General features: G+C 45.8%; 1 protein-coding gene across 3 annotated transcripts in view; it reads left to right on the top strand.

The window, feature by feature from the left end:
- ZNF469 (zinc finger protein 469) overlaps window positions 1-26,017 on the top strand; it is a 234,382-nt gene that overhangs the window by 22,527 nt on the left and 185,838 nt on the right. For all 3 annotated transcript variants that reach the window (XM_071814560.1, XM_071814562.1, XM_065848417.2), the window contains exon 2: window positions 19,735-19,801. The gene's annotated coding sequence lies outside the window, so the exon portion shown is untranslated. The remainder of the gene's footprint in view (window positions 1-19,734; window positions 19,802-26,017) is intronic.

Raw genomic sequence — 26,017 nt, 5'->3', positions numbered from 1 at the left:
GCTTAGGCTCTGGGTAAACCAAGAAGAGGTATTTGATGCAAACACAGTTGTTAATCAAAGCACGGGGGAGCACATCAGGTGTGTCTTCTCTTTATGGACCAATATTTCTTCCCTCTCTGCTCAGAATCCAGCCTGGGCACAGAAGGACAGGGTGTTTCCTTGAGAAACGGGCATAGTCTGCAAAACCAGGATTTCCATCTCAGGCAGGGAATTTGCTTTGGTTCACTTGCCTTTCCTGGAGCAGCTGCCACATTTCATCCACAAACAGGGGGATTTCACCTCTGTCTGAATCCTGATTTGTGTTGTATTGTCCCTGTTGATAGATGTATCTGGACCTTATGATGTTCAGCATGAGGTTTGTTTGCTTCCCTCATTGCTCAGTTTGGTACTGATTCTGGCACCCCAAGATTGCAAGAAACCTGGTGGAAATGAGGTTTCCAAAACCCCTTTTGATGTTAAGTGCACAACTGGCCTGAGGCTTTAGAGACCTTCTGGTGGTGTTTCTCCATCTTGAGCAGGGCTTTGTATGGCAGAAGATCCCAATTTACCACACTGAAATGGCCTGTGAACCATTTCTCCACCCATGAAACCAGGCAAACAGCCTTTCATCTCCTTCCTAAAACCCTACGAGACCCGCCGGCACGCAACGCTACTGCGAGCGAACCCTTGCTGTTAACGTTTAGCGCGTCCAAATATTATTTCATCCCCTGTACTGCAGCCCAGCCGGCACAGGAGCCAACAGAAACGTGGCGACGGGACAAGGGGAGGGCGGGGGGCTGCGGGAGGGAGCCCCCATCTCACAAACGTCATGTTTGCAGCCCCCAGCTCTGCGCTCCATGTGTACAACTTGGCCCCACTTAGTCTCCTGCAAGCACCGACGTGTTGAACGGTCTCGGTGCTTCCACATGCGAAGGGACGAACTGGAAACGAATGCGAAACTCTGAAGGCTTCAGCCCCTGAACACGCCAGCTCAAACAATCCAGGCCCTCCCGGGTCTCGTGGCGTTCTGATTTGTCGTCTTGCTCATAAACCAAGTTGGTTCCTGTCGGAGAAGATGAATGTTGTCTACAAAGCTCAGATAAAAATTATGAAATCTGTCCTTTTCTGAGGGCTTTGCAGCGGTTTTGGGGGATGCAGATGGGAAGTTGGGCCTAGACGTGCCAAGAACGCAGAGACTGAAGTGACCAAGTACACATTAAAGGGGATTGTGCTGATTGGGGAAAATGGATGTGAAACTCTATTTCGATGTCATTTGCTTATTTCCATCCCAGTTTGAGCCGCGAGTGAGCAGCGTTTCTGTGTGACCGGTGAAATACAGACTGTGCCAACATACTCTGGTGATGCAAGTCTTTGAAACGCAAGGGCAGATCCCACAAAGGTCTTTCTCTGGCTAACGGGAAGCTGCTTGTCCCGCACTCCATCCAGTTCAGACAGTGCTGGTGTCACAAAACCCCCCCAAACCCATCAGCACTAACACAAACCCTTCCCAAAAGCCTCAGCAAAGAGGCCAAAGTTTTTCCAAGCAGTCGAGTCTGACTCAAACCCTTATCAGAAGTGGGGTTTTCCCCCAGAACAGGATTTTGCTCATGCTGTATTGTGTCTGAACACCAGTTAGGGTGTAGGAGGAGATGTTCATGGGGCTATTGCTCTTTTCCATCCCACGTTTGGAACATTCTCAGTGTCAAGCGGGGTGTGGGCTGTGGCAGCTCCGCACCCCAGTCGTGGCTGCATGTAGCCTTGATTCAACCTGTTCACCAGCAATAAATTTGCTTAAAACTCTTTGGGAGCCCTGCTTGGTGAGTGTCGATGCTGTGAATTGTGACATTTCCCCCCCAAAAAGCTGCAAAATGCTGCGTAGCAGCTCCCGTTCCCGTGGTTTCTTTAAAAGCACAGCTCTTTATTTATCTGCCAGAAAGTTTCTGAAGGATGCTGTTTGAAGTCTCTGTCTTTTATTTTATTATGCAGGAATTTGACTATGGGAAGTCTTAGTTCTTTCACATATTTTGTATCAACGTCCCTTTATAGACCAAATAATTACTTTTCTGTGGTAGACTCTGACCCATACACAGCGAGACAGATTGCTCCAACCTGTTTGTCCTGCTGAAAGGAACAGAAAAGACAAGTCTCTAGCTTTTCTGTTAAATCCTCAGGCTTCTACTGTTTTTTAGGGATGTTTTTTGGAGGTGAGGAAACTCTGAGCAAAGCTTTCTGTTTGCTGCCGGGCGGGCTGGCTTCATCCATCCCAGAGCATCCCCGAAGTGCTCAACAGTCAGAGCATTGAATTGATGGCCCCATAGTCACCTTCATGGGCACTTACAGAAAAGCCTTGCAAAAAATTGCTGTGATTTCTGAATTCTCAGCCTCTCGGGGATTTTTCCACCTGAGGCGAGTCTGTTTGCTCTGTGTTTCAAAGCAGACCTCCCATCAGCAGTGGTTAAATCCACCACCCTTCAGAGCCAGCGGGTGCTGATGTTCGTATCCCGCCCAAGACAGGCTGATAACCAGCTCGGTGAGTGTTTTATCATCGCACCCGCTGACATGGGAGCGATGCAGGGAGCGAAAGGGAGAGGGAGCCTCATCCTCTGCACGGTACACACGGCCTTGATTAGAGATGTGCTTGCTGGGATGCTGCAGCTTGGGGAACGTGATGTGCCCCGTGCAGACAGCCACAGGCTGCAGCTGCCGCCCTTCCCGCGGCAGCCAAAAGGAGCCGAAGCAAAGGTAATGAGTTGCAGAGAGCTGGGATGACAAGGAGGTGGAAGATAACGTTTTTAATTTCAGCGTCATGTTACATGGAAGGAGAACTGTTCCCATCTCAGCAGCTTGTTCGCAGTTCTGCGTCACGCCGTTGCCACCAGGTTCTGCAGGGATGTTGCTGAGAGGGGAAGCCTGGAACAGCTTTGCCTCCTTGGATGGTCATTTAGGTTGGGTGGAAAGGGTGGCGGGACACGACGTGGCTTTGGAAGGCTGGAAAATGAGAAGGCAAGTTCCTCACTGCCCGTTACAGGGACAGTTTGGCGTTTTCAACATCAGACTTTGGGAGGCTGCAAGTTTGCTAGAGAGCGGGAAGCTGCTGTTTCAAAGGGAGCAGACAGAAATAAAACATACTGTGGTGACGTTTAGTTAAGTGGCAAGGAATGCACTGTGGACATCTCTGGCATCAGCATTGCTCTGGGTTTCCCATGTTGCGAAAGTCTCCTTGCCTGCGTCCCTTGGGAGACACGCAGCTTGTGGGATGGGGGAGCGGGATTTCCAGATTACCAGGCTGGAGTGAGCTGCTCATCCCTGGATCTTGTCACCTCTCCCCAGCCACAGTCACCGCCAGGCTCTGCAAACACAAGCATGACAACCATTTTATCCTTTGCCCATTTCCACCGGGGCACCTGATAAATAGCACGGTTAAGTGCATAACCTCATATACTGGAGAGGAAAGTCCCTCTGAGCCAGGCTTTGATGTGCCAGGGCTGGTCTGCAGAATTAAGCATCTGTCTCTTCTGCTGCCGGCAGCTTGCAGCTTTTCACATCAGAGCCCTGGCTATGAGGATTTTGAACGTGCACCTGGAAAAACTGCAGAAGTGTTATCCAGTACCAAAAGAAGTCACTGCCTCTCCCTGAATCTGGCAATGGCTTTTCCCTCATCACATTTGATAGCTGATTGCACTTCAGGTTAGCTATGGACCACTTGTGAGCTGCTGGATGGTTCTTTCTGCTTGCAGTGGCTCAGGAGGACGTGTCCAGCTCAGCTGATGGATGGGAACTGATGAAATCATAGTCCCAGGAGGCTGGTAATCCATGCATCTCCCAGCACAGACTTCAGAAACCGCTGGACAGAATGGCCACCCTGTTTTCTATTAGAGACAAAAGGCTTTAGGCTTCTGAAGAACTCTTTTTTTTTGTTGTTTTGCAAACAGTACAATATTTATTCCCTTGACCAATATTTGTAATTACCAAAGCCTGATGCAGGGAGCAAGGTTCAGTTTTGCTCAAACTGTCAGGGCTCTTGGCAAGGCCGGACTTTGAACGTGTGTCTCCATGTGCTGACCCTCATCCTGCTCACATGTGCTGAGCAGATCCACAGCCTCACCCGCACCAAACGCAGCGTGACCTCAGTTAACAAAACACTTGCTGTAATCGCCTCCAGATCTGCCGCCGTCTTTGATCAGCTTAAATATCAGTTTGTCTTACGATATAAATATGTAAAACATCCATTTGTTTTCGTGCAGGATGCAAATAAATCATTACGTAAGTTTATACATGAGCTAGGAAGCGGGAGGGGGTGCGGCGATGGGTTCATAACTCTCAGTCTCCACCTCTTTGAAGGTCATTACTTCATGAAGACGCCGTTTCTCTTTCCAGCAAGCCGCTATTTCGCATTATTCAAATGGTCCGTGACATCCCCAGACAGCTCGGCCGTGCCAGTGACACCCACGTGTGTCTGGTGCCTCTGTCCTCTCCTGGCTGCTGTGTCCCCCATCCCGCTCTCCCCAAAAAACACCCTTCAGACTCCTCCTAAGACCATGTGTAGAGAGTTGGCAGATCTGGTGGTCATCTCCCACCCGTGGCCACATTCGGCTCAATCCCACCCTTTGCTTGTGTCCATACGTGCACACCAGGAATAATTAGAGTGTAGGCTCAGAACTGCAAAGGATTTTTGTTATTTATTTAATCCTATGGCTGTGCTGCTGATGGTCGTTTGATGGAAAATAGGAATTTGGGCTTTCTCCTAAAAATCAGCTCTATCTGCTTGTTCCTCACCCAGGCATAAACACACCCCATATTTAACATGTTGGAGAATTGATTCTCTTGCCAAGAGATTCTGTAAAACATATAAACACACATTGTAATCGATGACTGGGGAACCTTATCCACCAAGCCATAAAATATGCAAATGAATGTTCACATTCCTTCCATATCTAATGAAGAATCAGGGTCTTGCACCAGTCGTGTTCTCCAAAGGTCTGTTAGCACTCTCCCAAGAGAGAAGTGATTTTGTGTAGTTCTTGTCTTAATTTTTATATTCTGCCCTTAATTTCCACCCTCCTTAAGGCCTTACGTTTTTCCTCATTGTTAGAGGATATTCCGTTTCTTATCCTAAATATTCTGCTGGTGGGCAGATCTCACCCAGGAGGTGGCTGCATTTGGGGGCAAAGTGCTGCCTGTCTTCACATCTTTGTAAAGTAATAAAGCAATTTCAGTGAAGAACATTGGTATATATTAATATTAATCAATATCTTACTGCTGTCACTTCTGCTTACAGATGTCCTGTAAAAGGGAGTATAGGGAGCAATCTGAAGATAAGATATGGTGCATAAAATAGTGCAACATGATTAATGAACCTTTTGTCCTGGTGATCAAGATAAAACATTAGGTGCTCCTGCCCCATGCTAACGGCATTTCTATCACATTTTTAATATTTTTTCTTATTTCAGAGGTATTTCACTATCTGTCTTTGTTCAAGGGCAGATGAGAAAGGGATGATGCAAATGCTGAAATTTGAAGTCTTCCCCAGCTTAATTTTATTCTCAGATCACAGAGATCCCTTCTTTGATGTTTGTTTGTTTGTTCCGTTTTTTCACCTTTACCGGCTGCAGAGTTTGAAGAAATCCACATCAGTTCCTGACCCCCGCCTTCCCCATCTCGCTGAACCTCCCGCATCCCAAGTGATGCAGCTTATCTGCTGCTACCGAGGGTCTGGGGTTGACCGGGAGAGAGAGCTGGACCTGTGCCAGGGTTTTGTAAAGTGAATTTTAGCAGGGACGCAGAGAGGAACAAGGCAGAGCACCACAGCATTTCCCAGCTCATTTAAACTGGTGGTGGGGCTGGGATGGAGATGGGCAGAGCTTTGGCATGGGCACAGACGTGAGTTTGAAAAGCTCCACTGGGCTGGTGACTGAAAAAGACTTTTCTCCTGCTCCTCCAGCTCGACTTTACTCATTTCCTCTCTACTCTGCCCTGGGGAGACCACACCTGGAATATTGTGTCCAGTTGTGGCCCCTCAGTCCCAGAAGGACAGGGAACCGCTGGAGAGAGTCCAGCGCAGCCACCAAGATGCTGAAGGGAGTGGAGCATCTCCCGTGTGAGGAAAGGCTGAGGGAGCTGGGGCTCTGGAGCTTGGAGAAGAGGAGACTGAGGGCTGACCTTATTAATGTTTACAAATATATAAATGGTGAGTGTCAAGAGGATGGAGCCAGGCTCTTCTCAGTGACAACCAATGGTAGGACAAAGGGTAAGCGGTTCAAACTGGAACACAAGAAGTTCCACTTTAATTTGAGAAGAAACTTCTTCTCAGTGAGGGTGGCAGAGCCTGGCCCAGGCTGCCCAGGGAGGTTGTGGAGTCTCCTTCTCTGCAGACATTCAAACCCGCCTGGACACCTTCCTGTGGAACCTCAGCTGGGTGTTCCTACTCCGGCGAGGGGATTGCACTGGATGAGCTTTTGAGGTCTCTTCCAACCCCTGACATTCTGGGATTCTGTGTGATTCTGTGATTCTTTCAGTTCTGTTTTACTGCAGCTCATCCAAAGGAAACCCTTGCGAGACACATCAGGGCGGTGCTGGGATTGCTTCTCCTGGGACTACAAATCCCCAGGGGAGACAGTGGATACCGGGCTGGGCAGCTTAGGGCACTGCTGAAAAGTTTTGGGAGCCCCAGAGTCGCTGAATGCAGGAGCTGAGAGCTGCCTGGGCTTTGGTGGGGTGTCCCTGGGTGACAATGGGACAGAGATGTGCACTGGTTAACAGCATCATCTCCTGGGAGTAGCATCCCCGCCTCCAGCAGCCGTCTGATAGATGAAGCTTTCTGAGAGCTGCTTTCCCATCTTCTAATGCACAGATCCTTGAAGTTATATAAAAATTTGGGTTACATTAGCGCTGTCTGCAAAGCTTCCCATGCTGAGCAGCCTCCCCACGCAGCCCTTCCCTGTGCAGGGGTTCGGACCAACCCGATTTCCACTGCCAGCTGCAAAACTGTGGTGTAGAGAAAAATCTGATGACACCAGCGTTATGTTCCTCCCGTAAAGACTGGCTTGCGCCGTATCCAAAATGAAATGAAATACAGTGCTGCAGTGGCACCATTTGACCTTCCCCATTTTCTAGGTATTGAGTTTTATTTGAATTTCAACCTTTCCCCCGCCATTTCTTGGCTCTTTTCTCAGCGGGCTGACAGATACTTGCTCGGCATGGAAATCCGCCCCAGCTCAGGTGCTGCTGTCGAACCGAACGGGAGCTGTTGCCTTCACATCTGTTTCTGATCCTGCTGCAGATGAGGGTCTTGCGGAGGAGTTTGGGATGCTGCAGACCTCCTGCTATTGCCCTTTTCACCTGGAATTCACACTGAATTCTAGTCACGCGATTAGCACAGACCTATGGCGCTCTCCCTGCAAGATGAAGCTGTTCGCCTATCGGAGACAAAAATAGTGTATATCCTGTGTCTGAAGCATTTCCTCCACATTGTTGTAGAGCAAGTTGTATTTTTTAACTATATCCACTATATAGACAAGCAGACCTAGCTGGTCTACAAATGCCATTTCCTTCAATTTTGGCAGATTTTACCAAGTCAATTCAGCCTCCAAGCACTTAGCGGCTTCTCTATAAGGTTAAGACTGAAACTGGGACAATTTATAGCAACATTCCCTGCTGGGGAGAGTGGCGCTACTCTTAGGTCTATTCAATACTTCTTGGACTTCAGGGAGTTTACTCCCAATTTATGCCATGCCATGTGAGGTTGGAGTCAGGCCACTGAAGGAGGATGAATATCTTTAAAAATGTTTGCTGCCTGCTTTGATGAGAGGAATGTAATGGCTAAAAATACATCTAAAGTGGAAAAAATAAGTCTATTTTTGGAGAGGTAGGAAGGACTCAACAAAGCCAAGGACAAAGTCGTTGTCAGCCAGCAAAGGAAAGCGAGGTGCAGAGGCAGTGATCTGTGGCCATAAAAACGGAGATTTGACAGATGAAAAGCAGGAATTTGCAGTTTGTGGAGCAGGTACATTCACAGAATTCCAGGATTTCTGGCTCAAATCCTGGCTCAAGTTGCCCATTGTTGATCTTTGCCAGGGGCTGACTTCCAATAATCTCCCATGTTTTGTGTGCGGGGATTTGCCTTGTGTGCATGGAGCTGATTTTGGATCCAACCATCATCTCGCTTGAGGGTGCCTACGATCAGCATCCGACATCCTTCTGGTCCTGGACGCTCTCCTGTTATCACTTTCCAGCAAGTGGATGGCAGATCCTTATTTTAGGTGGCTAAATAAAACACACTGACTTGTGGCCCGGGTCTCCAGCTCCCCAAACCGTCATTTTAAAGTGTCTAAAGGGTGAGGAATGGGGATTCTACCAATCTGCAGGAATTTGTGCTCCCAGGTCCCCTGAGGGGGGTTGAAAATGTGCTTTCCACAACGACTGAGCCTGAAATGGTTGGGAAATTCAATTAGTACTTGCACAGATAGCTGCTCCTAAGTATTTACACAGCGCACCTATCTCGGTGGTGTGTAAGCACTGGGCAGGGTTTAGCGGTGTGATTCAGCTGACCTGCCAAGGACCGGCATTCCCTTTACTATTTTCCTGTAGGTTGAGTCCAGGCTATTGAATCTGCAAGATTTCTTTTGAAATTCAGAGTACGGTCCTGCTCTACATGACCAGACAGGTGTGGGACAAAATTTCAGGAGCAGAACCTGTGCAAATGTGACCCAAAAGTAATTTTTTTTTTAAAATATGTTTTAAAAATTACTGTTGGGCAGTATTTAGTATTGAGAAATAATTTTTGTTATAACTGATTTATAACCCCGAGAAAATGGGCTTAGGTCTCGGAAAAAAATGCATACACTGCAAATACCAGAGGTGTGTTATCCAGTTTCCATCCAGCCCTCCAGCATTCACATACAGCATATTTGTAGGGGTGTCACAGCTGGCTTTCCCTTGGCCACATTTTGCTGGGGAACGAGGAATCTTGGCGATTCTCAATTTTGTTGCTCTTCCAAAAGCAGAGTCGACACCGTTACTATGTGGTGAAAGGTTTCTCCATAGGAACTACATCTCATAAGTCAGTCTGCAAACGCGGGGCTGGAGAAGAGCCGGTGTTCTCTTGCCTTCCAGAAATTGCATTTCCCTGTGTTATTGCTCAGGGTCCCGCTTCTGCGTTTTCTGCACGTCCGTAATGTCATTGAGGTCAGCACAGCCTGCGAGGCTGAGGAAGAGGATGGTTGGAAGAGCAGGCTGGTCGCGTGGTTGCGGTCAAGATTTACAAGACGTCTTGCAAGGTAATTAAGTGTTAAAGCCAAACCGAGCCACCTCTTGGAGTCCTGCAGATGTATAAATATCTCCTTAAATATAAATATATGCCTTGGCTCACCTCTGGGTCACAAGTTTCAAAAATAATAGACCCAGCTATAGTGGCCGCGTGTCTTTTAAGCAAGACGGTGATTCCTGTAGGGCGTCCTGGCACCGCTGTGATTCAGTGACTTGATGGTCTTTGCAGGGACTTGGGGACAGCAGGAGCAGGGGCTGCCCCAGACTCCATCCCTTCCATACACCCTCCAGCTTTTCCATGAGATGGTTGTGCAGGCACCTCTCGGATTTCAGTTTGCTGAGGAGTAGAAGCTTTGAGAAGCAACCCAAGGTTGTGTTAGGGACAAGATGAAGGTGGCTGCGCTTGAGAACTTCCATCCTCTGCTGTCAGGGCCGTTAGCGCTGCTCCCATCTCCAATACACAGCACACAGGCAGCTCTTTTTAGACTTGTCCTGAGGGAAGATGAAGCAGCACAGGTGGAAGAAGGGAGAGGAGAAACCTGCCTGTTCCCCATGCAGTAGTTTTGCAGAGAAAGGACACGTTCCGCTGCAGATCGTAAAAGATTTTACAAGTGATGAACAGCAAAATTGCATGTTGCCCATGGAGCAGAGCATGTTTGTGATGAGGCCGGGGCAGATATGCAGGGTAACAGCTGCAGAAGGCGGCTTTACAGCATGAGGCTTCGGTCCGTCTGTGGGATGGATCCAGGGAATTTCACCGGTTCCAGCTCGGGAGCTGGGTGATGGTGCTTGTCCTTGCGCTGCAGAAAAGCAGCGGCTGAGCTCGCCCAGCACCAACCCATTGCTTGGGAAATGCTGCAGGTACAGCCCTCATCCTCACAGCTGGTCAGTCCCCTTTATCGCTCCTTTTGGAGAAAACAGAAAAACAAAGCACAAACAAACCAAACCCGAACAAACAAAAACCGAAAACAAAACCAGAAAACTGGAAAATTTCAGTTTGCAGAGGCTACAGCTTGGCTCTGTGGGAGATGCTGTTTGTAAGTCTGCCCCTCTGTTCAGGCTGGGCTTAGCGCTCAGGCTGGACCAGCATGTCCCTTGAGCAAAGCTTTATCCAGCACCCTGGTTTGGTTAAAAAACCCCCTGTGACTTATTTAGGCTGGAAGCAGATGGAGCTTTTGATCATTGGAAATAATTCAGGCTTGCCTCTGTGGTCTCTGTATGCAGATGAGGGAATGTGTCTGGCCCCACCTTTAGCATAAAAACTAAATAAATAAGAAAATGAAGGATTTTATATGACCACATCCAGTAGCTCAGTGCATTTCACATTCTGTACCATGTGCTGTTTGCTCACACTCACAGCTCACTCACTGCTTTTAATGAGTTGTGACCTGGCTTCCAACCTTACAAGGCTGGTTTCAAATTATGAGGTCTCACAAGTCTAATAAATTTGGGGTTCACTTTCCTCTGCCTCCTCCTGTGTTGTTTGGTTTGGGGTTTTTTTCAGTTTAAGAAGCACTTTGCTGTCATTTGGAAGTTCTCTCTGCAACACTATACATTAAAAATAATAAAAGTCCTGGATTTTAAACAGTAATTATTAGAAGATTATTATTGTGTATTGCCATGATTTAAAGCAGTTGGATTTAGGGAGGAGCACTGATAGCACAGGATACGCAGTAACACGTCCCAGTGTCTGAGCTTTCCTCTCCTTTTCCAGTGAAAACTTCAGCTTCTCAGCCCTGCAGACTTTTTGATTGTTGAGACACTGCCACATTCTTGAAGGTCTGTGCTCTCTTCCCCACTCCCCTTCCCCAGATCAGCCCCAGGTTTGATGGCAGATTAGCACAGGTGGTGATGGTGAAGGTGGGATTAGGATCAGGTTTTTCCTGCTCTGTTGGGTGATTTCTTGCACCTTTTTAAGGTGCTGATGCCTGCTGTAACTCTGGCTGGAGTCAGAGGTGCCAGCTTTGTCTCACTTTCCTTTAGCCCAGAGCTGAAAAGCCAAGCAAAGGCTGTTGTTTGTGTCAGTATGTGAATGCAGACAATCCCACACATGCTCTGTAGGGAAACATTTCTTCAGAGAAAGGGTCTTGAAGCATTGGAACAGGCTGCCCAGGGCAGTGGTGGAGTCACCATCCCTGGAGGGTTGAACATAGAGATGAGGGTCTTAGGGACATAGGTTAGTGCTAAATTTACATTATGGTTTGACTCAATGATCTTGAGGGTCTCTACCAACCACAGTTATTCTATGATTCTCGTCACTTTTAGCAGCACGTGTGCTGGAGACACTCCCCCCGTTAGCCAGGGTTTGCAGAAAGTGTTTGTAAGAGCCCCTTGCACCTTGTTTCAGTGGTGTGCAAGGGGCTCTGGGAGCTGCTCTGATGTTGTTTAGGCTCCCAGAGCAAAGCAGATATGATGGGGGAGGAAATCATCCACATTTAGAACAGACAGGGAGCATTGCTGAAAAAATAAGTCCTGAAATTACTCTTAGGAATAAGTGCCCGTGAGAATGAGAGCACCAGGCTCAGTGATGCTCTGCAACAGGTACCAGCCCTTGCTTGGGTGCACCCCCAGCCCCACATGGGACAATCAGTGGCTGTGGACAGCTGAAAGCGATTGACGGGTGGGACAATCCCGCCCAGCCCAGCTGCCACACATGGCAGTGGGCTCAGAGCTACCCATAAGTGCTGGGTGAGTGTTGAGGAAAGGTATTGTCTGGATTTTGGGGGTTTATTTCTCATTTAATAGCTTGCCAGGGACAGTGAGGGAGTTGGAAGATAGGTAGCAAACCTCCCCTTTTGGGGAGTCTCCCCAACCTTTTGGATTTTGGGTTGTGAGGTGCTATGCTTGGGTTGATGCTGACCTTGGAAACTTCACCACTTCTTCTGGTACTTGGACATTGCTCTGGCCATCTTCTAGTGTTTCCTTCTCTTCCTGAGCAGCAGGTGCTGAGCTCAGCAGGTTAGTGAGGTGTCTATTTTCTCTGTGTCTCTTAATTGCCTTTATTTGACTTTAATGGTTTGTGATTTACTGGTGTGTGGGTGGGAGGCTGAGCTGTGGTTTGGTTGAGCTCCCTCTTGGTTCAGTTTTGCTACTGTGCTGCCTGCTCCGAGTTAGGAGAGATTATAGCTGTCTCGGATGCAAAGCTCATCCTATTCCTTCCCCCTGTTGTTTTCAGCAATGTTTGGTGTCAGCATCTCAGCCCTGGGGCTGTGAAGTCTCAGAATATAGAAACTGTTCCGGTTTCAGAGGGATATTCCCTAGTAGCGAAACAGCTCTTAGTATTTCTCTCTGTTTCTCTGAAAACCTCATCCCTCTTGTTCCTGTGCTCTTCAATGTTATCAAAAGGTATGCCTATATATTGTTTCTTACAAGCCCCTTTTTTATAGCTTTCACATGTTGGAAGGTGGATGCACCAAGTACCTCACTCTTATTGATGTTAGATGTTACTATTATTGTTTTCTCCTTGTGAACCTGGAAGCTTGACTGAGGGTGATGGCCCTTGCAATCTTAAATAATTATATAGTGACTCTGGTATGCACAGTGTTCTCTTCTGCTTCTCTGCCCTCATTTGGAGAGCACCGATTTTCTTTTTTTGTGTGTTGCAATAAGAAAATAAGTGCAAACCTTTACTGCTAGTTGTGCAAATGATGAATTTTGGATGATGTCTCTCCTTCGTGTCGCTGTGTCTTTGGTGGGGAGCTGGAGTGAGCCTATTCTAGGCTCTGTGTCAGCTTTCTGTGTTCCTCGGTCTCCGTATCTGGAAAATGGGAATAAAAGTACTTTTTCTAGTGAAAACATTGTGAACTTGGATAAAAAGCAACTTCTGTTTTTGATCGAAAACCTTGGGAAGTTGTCTGAAATAATTAAATGGATGTAATGGCCTTTGGAGTAGATTCTGTGATGTTTGCCTCACTTTTGTTTCAAAGTCTCTTCTCGTTACAGCTGCAATCCCTTGAGAGCATCAGCACCAGACACCTCTGTGCTAAACAGATGCTTTCACCTTTTTGGTCTAATTAAAGAAATAATTACCACAAGCCTTCTTAGATAGGGTAATTATCAGAGTGTCCTGAATCTTGACTTTCTGTTCCCAAGTGAATCTTTACAGCACTTCATCAAAAGAGGATAAAAAGAAAGTGAGGGGTGACACCAGAATCCCAAACCACGCTGGTCTGTGAGTTTATATGTCTATTTTTATTCCTTGGCAGGAGGATGCGGGGCTCTGCAGCCACGTAAAACAAAGGTCCTGATCACTGGGTACCTGCTATAAAGTATTGATGATTATGACTTAATGAAGTCTGGGAATAGGTGTTGAGTTGCTGAGTTCTCATGAGTAAAATTCAACTTGCCTGACTGGCAGCAGAATATTGGATACCTGGAAGTCTTTAGAGTTGCTGTAAGTGTCCGTAGGGCCTACATGTTTCTGGGATTAGGTAGCAGCCGAGCTGGGTTTTTTTTTTTTTTAAAGCCTCTCTGGAGATTTAGTTGTAGGGCTTGCCTTCACCTGTTAGGTATTTGAAGAGCTTTGAAAACATGATTTAGGGTTCTTGGCATTTATGGTTGCACTCTTGAACCTCTGCAGCAAGTGCTTATGTCTGTACTTGAGTATGTTTTCTAGAAAAAAAAAAAAAAGCTATTTCCTCAGGATTTACTTTCCATTAAGACCAAGCACCTGCAGAAGTTGTTTCCTGTTCCTCCAGGATTTTTCCGGAGCGGAGGCGGCCGGCGGGCAGTGGCTGTGGGTTTGGCAGCTGGGCGGCACTGGGACTGCCCAAATCTGCAATAAGGAGTTGCTGGTTTTCGTGGGAGTGATGTAAATGGGAAGCATGAGCTCTGCTGATCCCTGATCTACAGCATACACATTTGCTTTACAACAGTACTGGCTAAAAGTAGAACAATCTTTCAGAAAAAAACCCTAAATCCTCTTCTTGATCAGACACGTCTGATGGCACTGGAGAGTGGATGGGCTTGGCCAGTGAGTGTGGCTGCATGCAAAAACGTCTTGGTGCCAATCCTGGTCTCTGAGGGAATGGCAGGACTCATAGTGATGTCACTAGGGCCAATTTCACGACTTTATGTTGTGGAGCAAAGTATTGTAGTCCAGGCTTTAATAATATCCTTGTCTGTGGAGCGGGTGTGATGGTATATACATCGTGTATTGGCACTGCAGAACTTAATAAATTAACATTTGGAAGTGCTTGGAGATCTGTGGGTGTGCAACAAGAGCAGTATTAAAAGCTGGGAAGAAAAAACAGGATGCAAGAGGGACCAAGCTGTGGCAGCGTGTCTGATCCTGTGTGGCACGGAGTCCAGGCGGCTTCTGGAAGAGAATGCTTGGACCAAATTGCCCGTGGGATGTGCAGGAACATCCAATGACAAGTCCAGGGTGTCCCTGTGGGGCAGATGTGTGGGCAGTTGGGGGCTCCCACCAAAGGGATGGGAGGGCAGTGTGTGTCTGAGCACATCTGGAGCACATCTGCCCTCTTGGCATCTCACACACAAGGGGGGGTACTTGGTTTATGCTATCGGGGTGGAAGAAATGTACAGCTTCTGAATTAGATTGCAGCACGCTCCTAGTAAATTAGCATCCCATTTTACAGAAATAGAGTAACACGATCTCGATGGGAGATGGAGGTATCAGTAGATCTCTTTAATGGACTTGTACCGAGAAATACTATGATTCTGTTGAAATGTGATTTTAATAGTTTCTTCATTTCCCCTGATTCTCCCTGCAAAGCCTTTTCAGCTGTGAGGGATGCAGCAGATAGTTTGAATACTGATTCTTTGTGGGCAGCCTATTTAAAATATAATTATACTGTTTATCATTCAGTCAAAGCCTGTGTCTGAGAGGAGCCCTTGTAGGAAAGGAGTTTTTTCTTCTATTTGTTAGAAAGCAAAATGGAAATAGAACATTTGATACCATAAGCAGCTCTCTATTCACCCATCTTCTGCCATGCTAATAAAAAAAGGGAAGACTTGATGCTTCCTCTGCCAAGAACTACAAAGAAGGTCATTTTCAGTTTTACTGGCTCGTTAATTCAAGCTGTTAACTTAAAGTGCATCTTTCCCATGCAATGGCACAGCCTGAAAATATTCTTTATGTGAGTTTTGAGATAAATAGCTCATACAGTGAGACTGCAGACTCCGGAGAAGATAGTGGGTCAGAAGAATGAAGGAGATAGCTTTATGTCCATGATGCTGGTTTTATTACATCTGACGTGAAAAACTAAGCCCTTTACTCGGCACAGGATGGGAAGTTGGATGCAACTTCTTTGCTGTTGCTTTTTGGGCAGAATGTGGCTGGCTGGGGGATTTACCCCTTTGTGACTTGTTTTATTGTTCATATGAGGTCCCAGATCATAAGTGGTTGTGACTGTTCACTGACCGTGTCTCATGGAGCTGACAGTGCTGCTACACCAAGTAGCACCCATATCCTTCAGTAGGAGCTTGAGTGATATTTGGCATCCATAGAGAAAAAGTGCGAGCAATTGTATTGTAAAATTTTGTTGGCTTTTTTTCTTGAATGGCTGCAATCAGAGATGCAGAATTGAGCTGACACTCTTTGCAGTTCTCTCCTGTTTGTTGGTGAGCATTCCCGTCTTGGTGCCGTGCAGAGAACCAACGCACCGAAGCATTTCTGCTGTAACAGAGCCCTGGTGGCTTCATCTGCCCGCTCTGGGCATTGGTGTGCGCTGGAGGAAATGGATTTTAGCTGCTCCTTAGCATGTGACAGAACAAGTGTTGACCAAGGAAACCCCTGGAAATTGTTGGCGTTGCCTCAGCAGAATCAAAATGCAGATGAGAAGGGTGCGTGACACCCGGCAGCGTGGGAGGAGAAGCCCGTCTGGGTCCAGGAAGGCAGAATTTGCACCAAATCTGCACACCGGGCTGCTGGAAAATGGCTAAAATTGGGTGGTAGTGTCACTTTTATCCCTCAATGCCCAGTTTCTTGCCTTTCTCTGACCCAGATCTTGCAGGTGCAGGAGCTCAGCAGGGTCAAAACCTGCATTGTGTGGGGCCAAAAGGTTTTGGGGCTGGATTTGGGAGAGAGGGAAGAGGCCGGAAGGCTCAGATAGGACAGAGCTGGATCCTGGTTGTGTAAGCTGAGGTGCCTTTTTTTTTTCCTCTTAAAAATAAATAAATAAAATCAGGAGTTGTCTTTATAGTAAGAGCTTTTCATGTCCTTGTAGAATTTGGGTAACTCATCCCTTTGGCAGGATGGCCAGGGAGAAATGGCAGCATCCCTGGCTGATGATAGAGTGAAAGTTAAAATGATCAGAAGACAAAAATCTGCTTTGTACAAACATAGAGGTTTAAAATGTGGTTTAGTTCCACAGAGGAATGAAAACAAGACCTTACGAGGGCGCATTTGGTATTTTTTTCTCTCCTGAAAGGAATAGAGAGTGACAAAACATTTGTTTTTGGATAGAAATGCTCCCACTCCCATCAGTTTGCTTCCCTCCATCTCTCTGGAGGCAGCAAATGGCTCACGCTGGACCTCGGATTCTTTTCCACCAAGTATTGTCAGAACTAATACACGTCTCTGGACTTTTTGGGCAAAAAATGTGAAGTTCCTTCAATGCAGTCAAGAGGAACCGTGTCCTGAGTCCTCGTCCCAAAGAACTGAGAGGAGAAACTTCATTTCCAGCCAGCAAAGATGGCCCTGCTTGAGTCAAGTGCCACAGAAAACTTCTTGTGACTGGTTCCCAGTTTAAATAGTTACGGGGTAAAATCAGGACACCTGCAGCTTATGGTTGAGATGGGAACCCTGATCTGGTGGTTGTGCTGTTGGATCTGCAGCCACTTATGGTGAGACCTTGAGCAGCTGAATTGGCGTCACCTGCAAGGAGAGGACACCTCTTGTTGGAGCTGCTGTTACCAGTGCACAGCATAATTTTTAGAATTTCTTTTTCTTTGAATAAGGGCAAATCCAACCTTGTTTTTTCCAACCGGCTCAAAAGCACTTTTCAAGTATAACTTTTAGCTTGTTGAGCCTTTTGGAGAGTATTGAGTTGCAAAAGGCGGTGGCTGCCAGTTCCTATATAAAACCACTGCATTAGTCAAAACCCCCTTTGGAAGCGCCACTGATTAATTTATCAGTTCCTAGGAGAGCGCCCTGACCTAGATTCTGCTGGAGCTCTTTAGGTGGAGACTCAACTACAATGTGTCTTTTATCTGTTTGCAAAATGGATTTAGAGGATGTGGAGTCTACAGAGAGCGTTTATTTCCTTTTAAAACCATTGTGTTCAAGCATGCTACCATATGTTCGTTTCTTCTTTTTTTTTTAAGCTTACTCACTGATTGTTTTGGGGGTTTAGAAGGTCAGTGGTGTTAAGAAGCTTATCAGCCACCTAAGAATGGTTGGGGAATCTGTTAATATGCACGTGTTTCATGGCATAACTTGATTATCAGACACCTGAAAGACGCTGGAGGTAGAGGCTGCAGCAAATATTTGCTGGCATGGGCAGTTTTTCCTCTTTGAAGTTCAGATGTGTTAAAAGTATGATCGTAACGCTCGTAGACAGGCATTTCTTATCTGGCTTATTTTTACTGGGGGAATGTAATGCGATGTGAAAGGCGTTTATATGGAATTTCTGGAATAGCGTTTTACAGGGTGGGAAAAGCAGAATGTCTGCAACTCGAGTCCAGCCGGTGGATTCACAGCGAGAGCTGGCGGGGAAGGGAAGGAGCTGGGACTCAGTGCCACTTTGTGGTTGTAACTCTTGAGCTGCAGAATCCCAAAGCGCTATAAGAGCATTGGAGGGGTCTGTGTCCTACTGCTGCTGGCCTCTCCATCCTTAAACTGGGCTTAAAAGTAAGGCATGGGTGTTACTGCAATCGGAGGGGGATGGCTGAACACAGGAGGATTTCCTCAGTTCAACCTGTGGTTGTTGTCTTGCCTTCCCAAAATGTTTCTCCTCTGTGTTTGCATCTCAGGCAGCATCAAACCAAGGGAAGTGGAGTTGAAATGAATGATTGTTATGATTAATCCAAGTTCAGGTGTTCGTCTGTTATCATGTATGATGGTACCAGCAAACCTTGTCACCGCTGAGCAAGTGACAGGAAGGAGGAGGCAACGCTGGTTTAAGGCTCCTCACTGCAGTGCAATTAAAAGATTCCCCCATCTGCCTTTGATCTACCATGTGTAGTCTCCCTGCCATTGAGACAGTGTGTAAATTGTTTCTTTGAATAGCAATATTTACAGTGAAGCCTTACTCATTTTGGGTAAAGGACAATCCAAGCACATTTCTTAAGCCTTGATTTCATTAGCACAGCACTGCGGTTCATCAAACCCCACAAATATTTATCTTTTCAGCGTTCTTGGTATGATTTCAAAACACTGGCCGTGTTTGAAGGGGACACTGTGTTGTTTATTGTGCAATAGCTTTGCCATAGATCGCTGACAAATCTCCGATGGCCATGGTGAACGGGGAGGCACGTTCCCTGCCAGACCTGTTTCTAAAGCTGCTCAAAGTGAAGGCCAGTTGGGGATTCCCCCGCAAATACTATGAGTCAAAAAGCATTTGCAACTCTGCCAACCCTGCACGCTTAGAAATCATGAGTCGGTTGCTAAAAATCCTGAGATTTATAATAAATAAATAAATAAAATGGCATTTCAACTTGTGTTCTGACAGCGGTGGTTCTGGGTGAAATCAACACTGGGTTTCTCTGCCACTCCAGTGGCTTGAGATTTATTCTTTAATTTGAATGGCATAGCTGAAATATTCACTGGTGTGGGAGCCTTTGTGTGTCGGGACTTTTAAAAGATGCATCAAATGTTTGGAGACTTGTGGATGAGACAACATGGGAGCAGGGATGTGTGAGCACCCCCTGGCCTGGCCAGATCTTACTCGTCCTCACCTCATCTTGAAGGCAAGAAAAGACACTCTGGTCTCAGACAAATAAAGAGCTTGTTTGCCCTGTAGTGCCACTTGGATTTCCAACCCTGTTTTTGCTGCTCTGCTGAAACAGCTTGGCTGTTAAGTCACTTACACTCATGGAAATAACAGCCCTCTCCCCGAAGTTTTAGGTATTTGTTTAAATGTGGTTGGTTGGTTGTTTTAAATGATTCTGCTTTTCTTTTAGTGCAGATAAGATTAAAACAAAATTTAAAAAGTAGTATTTCATCAAGGTTATTGCACATTTCTGTGGGCTGTATGGGATGCATGGTCACGTTTGTGCTATCAAGAAATTGCCTGGTAGACTTCACACTTTCTTTCAAAGATGATTTGGGGTATTTCTTCCAAGCACTTTGTTTGTGAAACAAAATATTTTTGGAGGCTAGGAGGCAGCTATTATAAGTTCCTTTATAGGACAGAAAAAGGTTAATGGTATAAAGGAAAAAAAAACCAAAGTCTCCATTTAATGAATAAGTGTGTTTAATGAGTGTTAAGAGTCTTAACAAGTTACATGATCTTTATTTTGGTAGTTTCTGGAAGATCTTTATTTTAAATTCTGAAAAAATATTAATCACTTTTTCCTTTCCCTTTCCAGGTGGGATTATTGATTCAACACGCTGATTCTGTCCTGCATGAACCCAGCTCCTGAACACCTGCACCAGGTACTTTCCTTGCATTGCATGTTTGTGCTGCCTGTGCCATCTCTTCATTTAGTGCCGCTTCAGAAAGGTCTCTATGCTCTGACAGATACTGCATTTGGGTTTTAATTTTGCTTTCAAGACATTGATCTACATATTTTGCCCACCTCCTGCCAGCATCCCAAAGTTTTTTTGAATTGCCAGAAGATGCTTCTGCTCACAAAAACTGGAGAGTGATGGGGCCCTTGGGAATAGAGGTTGGATATTGTGTTGTTCAGAGTGAATCAAATGGTATGTGGAGGCCTTGCAAAAACCAGAGTCTTTATTTCCAATTGCTCAAGGAGCACGTGATGAGGGCTGGATGAAGGACTTCGGTGTCCCTGCTGATTTTGGTTGCGTTCTTGCAACCGTGAGTGAAACAATCGATTTCCCAGCTGTTTCTTATCACAGATGTAGCATGTCAGGAGGAAAAGCCCCATGTGTGACCTGAGACATCCCGCATTTCTGAAGCCTCTGAAATACTTTAAAGCATTTGTCGAGCTGAACCCCAATCTCTTTTCATCGCGTTGAAGTTATGACATGCTCCAATGACCACAGAGCCTGAGGCGATGCTGAGTTCTGGCTCCATGATTAAACTGCATGAAGTACTTTACCCATTTATGTGATAGTTTTCATATGTTTTCTTCTTAGTATTTACTATTATACGTTACCTCTAGCTATTTCCGCTTGGAAAGGGGTGTGTGGCTGCAAAAGGAGAGAAAGTGAGTCGAATTTGCCCTCTTGCCCTGCACAGGGAAGATGATGTAGTGTGTAGGCACTGAGCCATTCCCATCACACACTCGGCATCATCCTCCCTGAGTATTTTTTCCATCTAGAATTTGCTGATCTGCTTCGCTGGTATTTTTTGATCGCGCTTCTTTGTTTATTCCCCAACCACTTTGGATGAGCACAAAAATTAAAAAAAATTGCGTTGGCAAGAACATTTGTGGGAAAGCAACATCACGTTGCATACTTGTGCGAATAAATATTCACAAGAGAATCCACGTTGAGAGTGCTTGCACGGCCGCTCGCGAATTCTCCTCCTATTACTCACTAAAGAGACTTGTTGGATGTTTATAGCTGTTTGGTGGGCAACTGGCGAACCAGTTGGGGAGACTTGTAATTTGTCTGAGCCTTTGATCATTGGGTCTGGGATAGACATACGAGCATCTGGCCTGGGTTGACTAATGGAGTGGCACTGGTAGCCGGGGCTCATAGTAACTCATTTCTGTCTGTAGCAACTCCAGTCTGTCTGTCCAGGCTGTTTATCAGAGCAAAAAGCTGGAGAAACTTGTGGAAGAATTGCAATCTGTTTATAGATTGCTGTGAGTTAAACGAAGAGCTGGATTTGCTTGGATAAATGAACGGGGCATTATTTGACCAACATTAGGGAAATGGGAGGGCTCTGTTTACCTTGCAATTCGAGTTTTCTTGAAGTGAATGTCAGTGCTTCTGGAGAGCTGTTATAGGATGACGATCATCTCTTGGGAGCCCTATGTTCTCTGTTCTGAGTGCCCTGCACTGATGGATATTTATATCTGTTTTTTCTGCTCTCCTTGCAAAGTACTGGGAAAAGCAGCCATTGCCTTTGATACTTGGATAGATTGGGCTTCACAACTGAGTAAACTGTCACTACTTGATTGCTCACTCTGTTTGCCTGCAAATTTTCCTGTAGCGGAGAAGAAAGCGCTAATAAACCGTTCCAGTTGTGGTTCTGTAGACAAATGCGGGGTTTGGTGGATGCTTGTTAAATGGAGGTCAACTGTCAAGAGAAAGTTACCTCATTCTTCAAGGATTTCGTTGACAAAGGTAGCTGAAATAAAGTTGGATGTGTATCTGAAGAAAGCAATTAGCGTTTTACATTTACAGCATAAAGCTCACACATCAAGTGGATTAAGAATTGGCCCATACATCTGAAGAAATAGTCATTATCACGGAGACCTTGTGAAATAAGAGGTTTCTTGTTGGGCTTTGTGGAGCTTGGCGTGCTGTTATTCCATCGTCTCATCAGCAACCTAAAGTAATGATAAAATTAATGCCGATGAGGCTTTTGAACAGCTCATGCTCTGGCCGGGACGCGTGGAGCGGTGACTAAAGGAGACGCGCCGTGTGGTCTGGAAGGCTTGGGAAGCTCAGCCTATGGAAATCAAACCCGCTTTGATGCGGATGGAGCTCTGGGAACAAGGCAGGCGAGTGGTACCGGTAGAAATAAATGCCGTTGTGAAAGGCAGAACGAGCTCCCAGGGCACCGGGCTGGCAAAAAAAATCCCAGTGTGACGCTGGGATGTGCATGCAGGAGAACCTTGTGTTCTCCCACCAAGCCGTGTGGGTTCGATCTCCCTTCTTCTTTTCAAAAGGCTGTCAAGAAATAGAAGCCAATGTGGAAAAGGGCTAGAAAAATCATTTGAAAGCTGGGGAAAGCAAGATATTTAAAAACTCTTTAATCTGTTGAATGTATGAAAACGAAACAAATGAAGTGACTTGGTATGTATGCACTGGGATCATTTTGAGAGAGAAAACTCTGGCAACTGAAGGGAAAGATATAGTGAGAATTCTAGCTAGAAGCTAAAACCCAGTACATTTAAGTTAGATACAAAGCATGTGTTGGAGTTTAAATGCCACAGAGGATTTACCATCTCTTGGTGCTTGTCAAATCAAGCCTGTGTGCATGGGAGGGGCTATTTAGCCAGGACCCAAATTAAGTTTTAATTGTAGGGCTTCAGTTCTTGGGCTTTGTACAGCTGGGTGAGTGGGTGAAATGTAATGGTCAGGGTGATGCAGGAGATCAGAACAGATGATATCATGGTCCCTTCAGGACTCAAAGCTTTATGAATTAAATTAGCTTGAAAATCCTGTTGGATTCTGTTGGAAAGGATGGGTGTTGTTTGAGGTTAGAAGGAGAGATTGAGACAATGTGATAACGTTCTTGTTGGCTGGAGTGTCGCAACAGGCAGTGCTGGCTCAGCCCACTGTGTCTCCTGTCCCCGGGATGGTCATCAAAGGAGCTCGAGCTCTTGGGGCTAGTGCTTGTTATCAGCTATAGAGCTTTGGAGTTTTCTCCAAACGCAGAAAAAAATATTTAGATGGAAGTCTGCTCAAGGAAAATGGTTGTTAGATATCTTTACAGAATAAATTTTTAAACCCAGGGCGGTTGTATGTCTTGCTCCAGGAGCTCTGAAGTGCAGGCAGACTGGTTTTGGCAAGACGAGGGAAGCTCTGGATATATTATTTCTTCCTTTCATTTCTGTCTGATTCTTAATACATCTTTAAGTACCATTCTGCTTGTCACATTTCTCTGTTTCATCAGAAGAGAGAGTTCTGTTGAGGCAGAGAGTGACAATAAATCCCCCATGCACCAAACTTACCAGAATAAATACTTTATTTTGGGAGAGCCAACATTGGGAAAGTGAAAATGCAGAAAAAGTATTTTCAGGTCAGATATGTGACTTGTGATGATTTCTTGTTGTCACCTAGTGATACCCTATATTGTGATGAAGCTGGGGGATTGATCTTGGTGATGCCCTGCTCCCTGGAGTCCTTGAAAATAGCAGATCTTCTATTTTCTTGGCAAGCCACAAAGTGCCCATCTTGTCTCTTGGTCCAGTTCCATTTTGCTTCTATTACCCTAAAACTGAGTAAGCAAGTTTAATTATGTCTATTGTGTTAAATGTTTTCCAGATCAGAGGTAAGTGCCTCTAAGCAATAGGTACTATGATATTGTCCATCTGCATCCCTTTAGAACAGGGATGAAGGATGCTGTGTATTTATTGCTGTGATGTTATTACCTCTGGAGCTCTTGTGGCCTGGAGACAGCGGGCTCAGAGTCCACGACTCGTGATTAGGGGTTTTGGTGGTGTTCTCTCTTTTTTGTCATTGTTTGGCTGCAGCTGGAGAGGAAATACCTTCATGTTGTCAGCCGAGATGTAAACAGAATGTCCATCATCAATCAGGAGTTATTGAGGTTCATTTGCTCTTGCATTCTCTCATAACCACGGGAGAAGCAGATTAACATGAAAAATACTAATGTGTGCATGTGGTTTTGTGCATTTAAAGCTAACCAGATGTTTTGAAACATCTCTCTGAAATACAGATGATGATATAATGACTCCATAGTAATAGAGCATTGGCAAGGGAGATATGAATATCCCTTGGTGTGGCATGTAGAGATGCACTCCCCATTCGTAGGCTTGGATGAGTTCAGGAAGTTCACAGGCTACCTAAGGACAAAAGATGTTTTGTTCCAGGCATGCACTCTGTCCTTGGTAACACACAGCACTGCTGGACCCAGAACACCTTCAGGTTATTTAATTTTTAAGCAAAGCCTCCGCTTAACGATCAACATGGCATGTGCAGGATGCCTCTGATCCAAAGGCTTTACACAACACTTGTTCTGCAGTGAAGTCCGTTTGGTAAGTGGGTTGGAGGGATGTTCTGGGCTGGCTGTGGTCACCAGTATGGTAGGGAATGGTGTTTACAGGGCTGGCAGCAGGAGGCTGAGCCCCCAGTGCAGTGGGGCTGGGACCCCGACTGCACACATGCTGCTTTTATGTGACGTGGTGCTCGCTCGAGCCTCCTGCACAGAAAGAGGAAAAAGCACATGAAAACCAGACATGATGACGAGACTGATACAGGGTTTTGGCCACTTACCTGTAAGATTTTGAAAGCTAAAATGTGAATGAGGAGAGAAATAAAATGCTCTGGGGTGCAGGTAGTCTGATCGGGAGGCATTGGTCCCAGTTCCTCCGTAAGAACGTTATTGTCTTTAGAGAAACTGTGCATACGTTTCTTTTTATACCAAATGAACAGATAGCAATTTCCTGCCTCGCTTATGTTTCAAGGCCGTAGTCTGCCTCTGTCTTTCTCTTGCTGCAGAAATTCACGGTAGTGTGAGGAATGTAGCATCTGTCAACACGTGCTGCAAGAGAAATACAGAAGCCTGAAACTGGGACCTGACAGGAGGCAGATGCCTGTGTTTTAAATAATAAAATACCTTTTCCTGTTAATTTTGTTTGAGTAAGTCGCAGGAGGAGGGGAAGAAGGGAAGAAGGCTGTAATGAATGCTGTGCCCTTGTGCTCTGAGGGCAGAGAACGTGTCAAAATGCAGCAGGTAATGAAAGGGTGTCAGACTGGGACAAAAGCAAAACATAAACCATGTGGTCTGTGGCCAGGTAAATTGGAATGATTTTGCTAAAATGAATAAATTCACCAGCATTTATTCTTGAGCAACAACAGCTCTGTGTGCTTTCTAACCTTTATTACACCTGCCTGCTAGCTTGCTTTTTTTGGCTAGGACTTTGCTTCTATTCCTTCTGTTTCTTCTACATCCTCTTAGTTGCAGACCAAGATACCTGAAGTGTTGGCACCTGTTTTCTGCCTGATGTACAAGTTCGAGGCACAATAGCATCACTCGGATTTCTAACCGGTTACTTTATCACTAGATTTAATCAGAGTTGTTCAATCTGTTTGCTTAAACCTTAAATACTCAGATAACTTTGAATAGCTCATCCAGCCTGGGAGTTTTCTGGAGGTTTTTACCCCATCTGCAGTCTCTCACTCCTGGTTTCTGTAGCACAGGTACCCATGGCAAAAAGCTCATGTCCTGCGTGGGGTCAGCTTCTGTCTTGTAATGTCTGAAAAACAATAATATTGATAATTGTGGTAAGAGAAAAAACAGAAGAATCAAGCTGTTTCTGAAAAAGGAAAGAATAATTTAAAAAAAAAATGGGTGATGCTGGTCTCTGAGGTGAAGGATCACCTAAGGTGTTTGAAGATGCCGATTTATTTGGCAGGTTTGTTTCTCGCTGTACAGTGAATTCTCCAGAGAAGGTCTAATTGCTTGGCGCTGGCGCAACAATTTTCAGCTGCAGCACACGCTGAATTCGGGCTGTGATGTCCCCGGAGCCTACAGAACAGTGCCCTCTCGTGAGAGGAGCCGGGACCAGAAGTCCTTACCAAACTAGACCTGGGGTTTGGAGGCTCAGGAAGAAATTAAGGCTGACCCGTCACCCTTATATGTGTTTTGGTGGTTTGTGGGTTTTTTGTTGTCGTTTTTTATCCTAATCTTCTATATGGCATGATGGCTGTAGAGGCTTTTGTGTACTGATAGCTCAAAGCGTGCAAATGAATGAGCGCTTCTTATAATACTTCATAGTTCAGTACACTGAACTAATTTCTTTGGGGGGGGGGGGGGGGGGCGGAACC

This window comes from Patagioenas fasciata, chromosome 13 (genome assembly GCF_037038585.1).
Source record: "Patagioenas fasciata isolate bPatFas1 chromosome 13, bPatFas1.hap1, whole genome shotgun sequence".
NCBI classification, from domain to species: domain Eukaryota; kingdom Metazoa; phylum Chordata; class Aves; order Columbiformes; family Columbidae; genus Patagioenas; species Patagioenas fasciata.
This window is presented reverse-complemented; position numbering and strand designations above follow the sequence as displayed.